General features: G+C 33.0%; 1 pseudogene; it reads left to right on the plus strand.

Annotated features, from left to right (window-relative positions):
- Nucleotides 1-64: 64 nt before the first annotated feature.
- On the plus strand, nt 65-7129 carry LOC131535068 (actin-related protein 2/3 complex subunit 2-A-like; annotated as a pseudogene).
- Nucleotides 7130-9136: the final 2007 nt, after the last annotated feature.

Raw genomic sequence — 9136 nt, forward strand, 5'->3', positions numbered from 1 at the left:
ACAATAACAGTAATGTTTGTTTTACTGATGATTGACATGAGATCTCTCTCTGTTTTTGCTACAGACTTTGATGGTGTGCTTTACCACATCTCCAACCCCAATGGAGACAAAACTAAAGTAATGGTCAGCATCTCTCTCAAGTTCTTCAAGGAGCTTCAGGAGCACGGCGCCAATGAGGTACAGAAATAATCTCGAAACCTGTCAAAAACTGTATGTGCATTTGACTATAAAATCAAAAGAATAATCCAAAAAATTGACTATATCTCTATACGAAATATACATTACCATTCAAAAGTTTGGGGTTTGTAAGATTTTTAAAATGTTTTTTAAATGTTCACCAAGGCTGCACTTTATTTTATAAAAGAGAAAGTAATATTTGTGAAAAATGGTTTCTATTTCAATATATTTTAAAATGTTACTCCAGTCTTCAGTGTCTCATGATCCTTCAGAAATCATTCTGATTTGCTGCTCAGGAAACATTTGCTATTATTACGAATGTTGAAAACAGTTGTGCTGCTTAATATTTTTTTGGAAACGGCAATAGATTTTTTTCAGGATTCTTGGATGATTAGAAAGTTCAAAAGAGCAGCATTTCTTTGAAATAGAAATCTTTGTATCATTAAAAATGTCTTTACTGTCACTTTGCACAATTTACTGCATCCTTACTAAACAAAAGTATTCATTTCTTTAAAAAAATAAAGACCCTTGACTTTTAAATGTTAGTGAGTTATTAAAACGTTTTCTTTTTGATTTTAGGTGAGATATGATCTGGACACGTTTTTGTGAGATTTACCGCTTTACGCTCTCCATTTAGAGAAGATGCATACTTACTGAGCAATTGAACTAGTAGGTTGCAAGATTGCAGCTGGTTTTGTGATGTTCGTAGTGTATAAATTGTAATTCTCGTCTGTTTCGAAAATACAGCTAGATTTCCTGTGGACACTTATGCAATGTGACGTTGCAGACAGGAATTTTTATTTCACTCGTTCTTTTGGGTCATTCTTACATACTCTTTTCGTCTTGTGATTTTACATGATTCAGTCCACGGTGATCACATTTTAATCACCATTTAAGGGTCTAAATGACATGCGTCTATGTGAAACAGGAAGTGCCTATGACTCACTTTGGATAGAGGAAGTCACATGTTTTAAATAAAGAAACATGAGTTCGTTGTTTAGTAAACGTTGCCAGTGGTCAGGTCATTTAGTGATAAGCTGTTGTTTTAAGTCGAATCAGTTGAATTATTATTTGCAGGCATAGTTCAAGATCGATGCAGTTGCGCCTGCAGGATTTGGAGTCAGTGTATTGAGAATATGAATGGATTGTTTTTAGGGCAGGATTTTCATGGGTCTTGAGGGTTCATGGAGTTGAGGTTGATGGGTGGCCTTTTCCCTGCCAATGCAAATAAATATTCAAAATCTGTTCCAGCCTCATTCAGGACTGCCAATGTAAATCAAATGAATGCAAATCAGAGGAACATCCTGCAGAAATGGCCCTCAGCTTCCTGTCTGCACACAGATACAATCTCTCAGACAAAAATGAATTCAAATACCTTTGCTTTGTTTTTTTTCTGGGAGCTGTTTTATTTGTTGAATCCTGTCTTTATTCTGTGACATTCAGGCTAAAATAGGTGATAAAATACAGGTCGCTCAGAGCATGTTAAAAATGGCAGGAATCAAACAAGCCAGTGCTTGTCGTTTTATACATGGATAGTTGACATGAAGTAGTTGTTTGGAAGTTAATGTGTCACAATTCGATTCAGTTACGATTCAGATTATCGATGCATCTTGATGCTTTTTTTTTTTGCTTTTTCTCGATGTGAGACTACTTGGTACTTTCAAAGCAAAAATTCTTTATGGATCATAACAAATATACTTCCAGTATCTTTATTATTAAAACAAAATGAAAGAGATTTGTATTTGTTGTGTTTCAGTTGCTGAAGCGTGTTTATGGAAATTTCCTTGTGGCAGCAGAAGACGGTAAGCCAACCAGTTGCTGTTTTCATTGCGATTCTTACTGCAAGAATTTTGGTTTGATGGTTTGTTGTTGTTCCTCTCTGAAGGGTACAATATTTCACTGCTCTTTGACCTGGAGACTCTTCCACCCAACAAAGAGGAGATGATCCACCAGGCAGGCATCCTCAAGAGAAACTGCTTCGCTTCCGTCTTTGAGAAGTACTTTAAGTTCCAGGAAGAGGGTCGTGACGGAGAGAGAAGGGCTGTTGTCCATTACAGGGATGACGAGTCTATGTAAGCTTCTTGAACTTACTTCAGGACAGTAGGGCTGCAACTAATTTCAGTAATCAATTCATCTAGTGATTAAAAACGAGTTCTTTAATTTTAAATTAGATTCATTTTATTGGCAAACATTATTAAAAATGTGCAAGGCTATAAGGAAAATGTAAATCTAAGTGTATGCAATTTGCTTTGTGTAAAACAATTTAATATTGTTACAATATAAATAGCATAATATTAATATAATTAGCTTAAAATCAGCAATATAATTAGCAATAAATATTTTAATATAGTTTTACATTATTAAACATCTTGACACTTTGAAAGTAGAAACTGAGTGGTAAAATCTTTTAAACATAAATTTATAATTAAAATAATTTATATTAAAATAATTAATTCCGCTTAATTAATTCAGATAAACTTAAAATATATTTGAAAACGTCATGTGAATTTATTGTATTATAAGTCTGATTAGATTAATTGGTATTGGGAAAACAAAACAGAAATACTAAAGTTTAATTTAGATCAGTTTTGCATCTGTTGCACAAAGCTTGCAATCCAGCTCGTATCTCACCTGTGTTTGTGTCTCTCTTGTCACTGGCTTCAGGTATATCGAGGCTAAGAAAGACAGAGTAACTGTTGTCTTCAGCACAGTGTTCAAGGATGACGATGATAGCGTCATTATCGGGAAAGTGTTCATGCAGGTTTGGTCATTTTATCTCGTTCTCAGGTTCAATCTTGACCATTTCTGTGCTGCCTCTTGCTGTTGACACGTGCCCTCTGGGTGTTTTGCAATCCAGCTGTTTTGTGTTATGGTTTCACATTTAAATGACAAGGTTAAACCACCGAACGTCAAGCAATGCTGTCATTTCTGTATTTATAAAATGAGATGGAGTCATATAGACTGACCTCAAAACTTATAAGCTGTATGCTTCATTTTATATCACTAACATATGTACAGTAGCCCCAAAAGTATTTGGGCAAATAGGCCACAATTGAAAATGCATAAATATGTTTGCATTATTTAAAAATATCTTTGCAAAGGGTATTTCTTTTAAATAAATATATAAGCAAACACTAACTTCCAACAAAGTTTGTATATAATGCAATGGCATTATGGCCTTTTTAATGTTTTGAGGGCTACTATATGTACATTTAAAAATAATAGTTTTTGCTGATGTATAAAAATATCTAAAGATTCTTGAAACAAGATAAATTTACAGAAGCAACATTGAATAAGATTTTCAGATTTGTTTTCATAGATGGTATTTTTAAAATGTATTTTAGGAAAAAAGTTCTAATTTTATGCAGTGTTTTTCCTATAAATGTATCCCGTTCAAGGATTTTTAGATATTTTAACTGCAAAGAAGACTTAAATATGTATTATTTCCTCAGTGTATATGCGATTTTAATTGATCACAATACAGTAAAAACAGTAATATTGTTAAGTATTATTACAATTAAAATAAATGTTGTCTTCGGTTTCTAACATGGAATAAAAATGTTAATTGATATTTTGCCTTAATTCAGATTTTTTCCTCATAATTCAGATTTTTCTCTCTCAATTATGTTTTTTTTTCAGAATCGTGAGAGATAAATTCAGAAATTTGAATTTTGAAGAAAAGTCAGAATTGTGAGATAAAAGTCACCGTTACCTTGTTTATTATTATTCTGGTGCAGAAACAAAAATCTGTATTGCAAGAAAGAAAGCTAGAATTACGAGAAAAAGTTGCAGTGACCTTTTTTATGTATGTTGTTTTATTCTATGGCAGATGTGGGCTTCCATAGTTTTGTACTTTAATATATGTTATAATGCAATTTTTTTTTTTCTGGAAATGTTTGCTTTTTATAATCCAGTGAATGAAATGCTTTACAAATAAGGGCATTTCTAGTCTAATTTGACTACTTTCATAAAATCACTCACACATCATAATGTCAGCAGTGCAAACCACCACCAGAACAGCTGGGGTGTGTGTGTTAACAGTGGTGTTTTGGCAGTCATTATGATGACAGGACAGACTGATGCCTGTGTTTCTCTGTGTTCAGGAGTTTAAGGAGGGCAGGAGGGCCAGTCACACGGCTCCTCAGGTGCTGTTCAGTCACAGAGAACCTCCTCTGGAGCTGAAGGACACTGACGCCGGTGGGAGACAACATCGGCTACATCACTTTTGGTTTGTATCATGAGGTCACATACACATAAACATTCATTTAGTGTCTTTTACTTGCAAAAGTGTTCATTTCAGACCCTGGTTGAACACTATAATCAACCACAGCTGCTAGTTGGAACAAAGTTAAATACAGACTCTCATCAGGTTCACTTGGTAAATGGTATTTTGGATGTTACGAGGCCAGAACAAAGTGGTGCTGCTTACCTGTGACAGGTGCACTTTTTATTTGCATTCGGATCAAAAGAGCAAACGCCCAGCTTCTCTTCATGGCGGTTACACAAACCTCTTAATGAATTAAAAAGTGCCACACCCTTTTATCAAAGCCAGCAACATTTACCAGCGCTACTCCACTTCAGTTTTTCATGCAACCAGGAAGCATCTAGAAACATGCAATGTTTGCTGAGTGCTTATTTAGTTTTGTTTTATTTGTTCATTTAATTCTGGTACCCTGCAGCAAGAAATGCAGAGCAGCAGTAACTGAAAATACTAATCTTTGTTACACATTATTTTATTAAATGTGTTTAGTTAATAAAATTGATCTTATACCTTTAGTATTACACATAGACATCAGTTCTGGTTTAAATATGATAGATTTATATAATAAACCTCTATAAATAGTAACTGCCCTGCAAAGCGGCGACTTAAGTTTTTAATTAGTTTTTGCATCGTTTTCCAGTTTAAATATTTAACTTCTTTGAAACAGGATACAATTACATGAGAAGCAACACTAAATAAGATATTAAGTCCTGTTTTAATAGACTCTCTGTCTTTAAGTGTATTTTGTCTTATTGTACTGGCAGGTACAAATACTTTAGTTGCAGTAAAAATTTTAATTGTATTTTTATGATACAACATAATATATATGTGACCACAAAACCTGTCATAAGGGTCAGTTTTTTGAAAATGAGATTTATGCATATCATCTGAAAACTGAATAAATAAGCTTTTCATTGATGTATGATTTGTAAGGATAGGACAATATTTTGCCTGTTTGAAAATCTGGAATCTGAGGGTGCAAAAAAAATTTGAAATATTGAGAAAATTGCATTTAAAGTTGTCCAAATGAAGTTCTTAGCAATGCATATTACTAATCAAAAAGTAAGTTTTGATATTTACGGTAAGACGTTGACAAAATATCTTCATGGAACATGATCTTTACTTAATGTCCTAATGAGTTTTGGCATAAAAGAAAAATTGATAATTTTGACCCATACTATGTATTGTTAGCTATTGCTGCAAATATACCCCAGCGACTTAAGACTGCTTTTGTGGTCCAGGGTCACATATATAAAATGTATTAAATTAATTATTACCTCAACAACAAAAAAATATATATACAGCATTTATTTGAAATAGATATCTTTTGTAACAATATACACTACAGTTCAAAAGTTTGGAGTCAGTAATTTTTTTCTTATTGACACTGAAAACTGTCCTGTATATTTGGTTGAATAAATACAGCCTTGATGAGCATAAGAGACTTTAAAAACAAAAACATCAAAAATCTTACTGATTCCAAACTTTATATGTAGGTTACCCAAACATGTCTCAATTACAGTAAGTTTCATATTATATTTAAAATAAAAATACTGATATCATTTCTCAACAGTGCTGTTTCCTCGACACACCAACGCCAACACCAGAGACAACACCATCAACCTCATCCACACCTTCCGGGACTATCTGCACTACACATAAAGTGCTCCAAGGTGAGACCCTCCTCAGAAACCCCTCTTTGCCCAACATCGACTCTTTGTGTTTATGAAGGGTTGAACGAGGGCCCTTGAGTTTGTAATGTGAAATTGCAATTGCTTTGTAATGTGCTTCTCAGTTTGCATACTTGTCTTTCAACCATTCAGCCCTTTGTGCGGCCAGATGAAAAGAGAACTGCTATGAAGTTAATCTTGGGAATATAGGTGTTTTCTACTCTCATAGGTGTGTTTTCTCTCGTTTTAGGCTTACATCCACACTCGTATGAGGGCTAAGACCTCGGACTTCCTCAAGGTGCTCAACCGTGCTCGCCCGGACGCTGAGAAGAAAGAGATGAAAACAATTTCGTAAGTGCTGTTTCACAATCATTAGTATTTCACACTTGTATGAACCGCACAAAGTCATCCAGATCTTTGAAAATTAAATCTTTTTCTCATGGGCATTTTTCCAGTAGAGGCGGTTGATTTGTGCTGATGTTGGTGCATATCTCTGGGTTTTATTGAACACCAGAGGCGTGTGCTTGCAAAAGATTCATTTGTGATAGTGTGTGTTTGAATTTTCATTAATTACACTGAGGCGTTGCACCATTCGCTGTCTCTTAGAGGCTGATCATATCAGAGCAGATTATCATGTATTTTCATATTGCTAACATAGCTGGTTGTTGTTTGAGCTTGTTTAAACTGAAATGTGGCCAAATGCTGCGGATACTTTCCTGTCTGCTTCTCCAGTCTTCTCTGGAATCAAAGAAAAAATCTGTATTTTTTCCTAGTAGGTTGGAGCCAAAGAGAAATAGATTTTTATCTATAATGTAGAAACATTTTGAAATAGACCAGCCATGTGCTCTGTTTTATGTCACTGTGCTTTTAACTTGGAAAACAAACTTGTTTAATGACTTCCTAGTGAAGGTCAACACTGCACATAATACTGAAGAAAGATCCGCTGATTGGAGAAGTTGTTGTTGCCACTGAAAAAGAGCTCAACAGCAACCACCCACTCCCATAATGCATTGTGAAAGAAAAGTCTTATCTTAAACATTCTATATATTTTGCAATAAACTTCTAAAATATGGCATTTTATACTTAAATTATTCTTCATTAAGTAATTTAATTTCATATAGATTTTTGTTTTCAGTCAAATTCAAATGTTGTGATTAATTTCAGAGCTTGTTGAACTCTTTGAAGATTTTGTTAAATGTCTCTGGAAAGATGCATTTAGAATTTAATTTAAGAAATGTTTCCATAACCAAGTTGCTAGTCACTGTTGACCTCTATAGTTCATAAAGTATAAAACCAAACACTTCTTGGTTGTAGTTTAGAAACAAGATGTTTTCCTCAATCAGTTAATATTTGCACAGTAAAAACGACCTCCTTAGTCAAAGAATTCACAATGACTGGAACGTGAAGTGCTTCTCTGTGTCATCAGACTTTAAAGATTCTTGGGTAACACTTTTCAGGAAGTTTTCATTCGCTAACAGTTAATGCATTAAGTATTTTTAACTAACAATGAGCAACCATTTTCACAACCTTTATTAATATAGAGTAATATATATTTCCACATGATGTTTATAATTAATTCATGTTTGTTCATAATGCATTAGCTAATGTTTATTTATACAGCTTTAAATGTAAAAAAACAAAAACATATCATTATATGTAGAAATAGTACAAAGGTCCCATTAGGTGACATTGGTTAATGCATTAACTAACATTAAGCAACAATGAGCAATGCACTTGTTTTTATTAATCTTTCTAATCTTTATCTAAAAGATATTTATTAAACTTTCATTCAAACTATTCATTGTCAGTTCATGTCAGGGTCATTAAATAATATAAACAGATGCAACTTTTGTTTTTAAAATGTATTAGAAAATGTTGAAATTGACATTAAGGTTAATAAGTGTTTTATGTTAGCTAATGTTAACAAATGGAAACTTATTGTAAAGGGTTATTGTAGAAATGAATGGTCATTGTTAGTTTATGATACCTAATGCATTAACTAATGTTAACAAACTGAATCATTTTGTAAAATGTGCTATTGATTTTATGACTTAAGTGTTACAGATTCATCCTTAACTATAAATCCTTAAAGGGGACATTGGATGCAAAATTCACTTTCACATGGTGTTTGCATATAAATGTGTCTTAGCATTCACTCTTTTTTTTTTTTTTTTTTTAATCCCCCCCCCCAAAAACCTAAACGGTCTCAATTATCATGCCATTTTGGTTTTCTGAGCAATATAACGTTATACTGCTTCCACGTTTTACAGTGTTGCGTGTTATAACAAGTGATCGACCGATATTGATTTTTTATTACCGATACCGAATATTTGCATGTTTTTGTGTCCGATAACCGATATGCAGAACCGATATTAATTTACTGTTATAAAGTAAATTAAAGACTGAGTGTGAAGTAAGTCCATGCTTCACTTTGGTTTTTCCTCCTTTCAGTCATCTTAAAAAAAAAATGTTTTGAGAATTAGCAGTCTTTCATTGTTAAATTTAATCTTCATATTACAACAATAAAAAAACATTTTATTTATAAAAAGGATCAGCAGCAACACTAATATTAACAATAAGCAAAATAAATGTAGAATTTCTAATGTTTTCAAATGGAGAAAATAAAGGACAGGAGTCATATCAACTTAGCTTATAAACCTACTAAAACTGTAGTTTAAAATTGTTTAATAGGCTAAAGAGTGAAGAATAATTCCCTGGATAATGTTAATTCACTGAATAATATTCTCTGGAATATTGGAATATAACAAAACATTGTATTTTATTGCATTTCTCAACTGGCATGTTATATCAGAATTATTAAGAGTTTTGTTGTTCTAGAATCTAGCTTATGAAATGCCTGCTGACAGCACGGTTTATGCATGTACACAGAACTATAGGCTACTCAAACTGCGATCGATCGCAGAGATAATAAATAATTAATTTCCATAGAGTTGTATTTGTTTAGATGTTTATTAGCGAAATAATGGTTATATAGTAAATGTTAACATAATTTAGGGTGCATATTATT

Source organism: Onychostoma macrolepis, unplaced genomic scaffold (assembly GCF_012432095.1).
Source record: "Onychostoma macrolepis isolate SWU-2019 unplaced genomic scaffold, ASM1243209v1 Scaffold120, whole genome shotgun sequence".
In the NCBI taxonomy this organism is placed as follows: domain Eukaryota; kingdom Metazoa; phylum Chordata; class Actinopteri; order Cypriniformes; family Cyprinidae; genus Onychostoma; species Onychostoma macrolepis.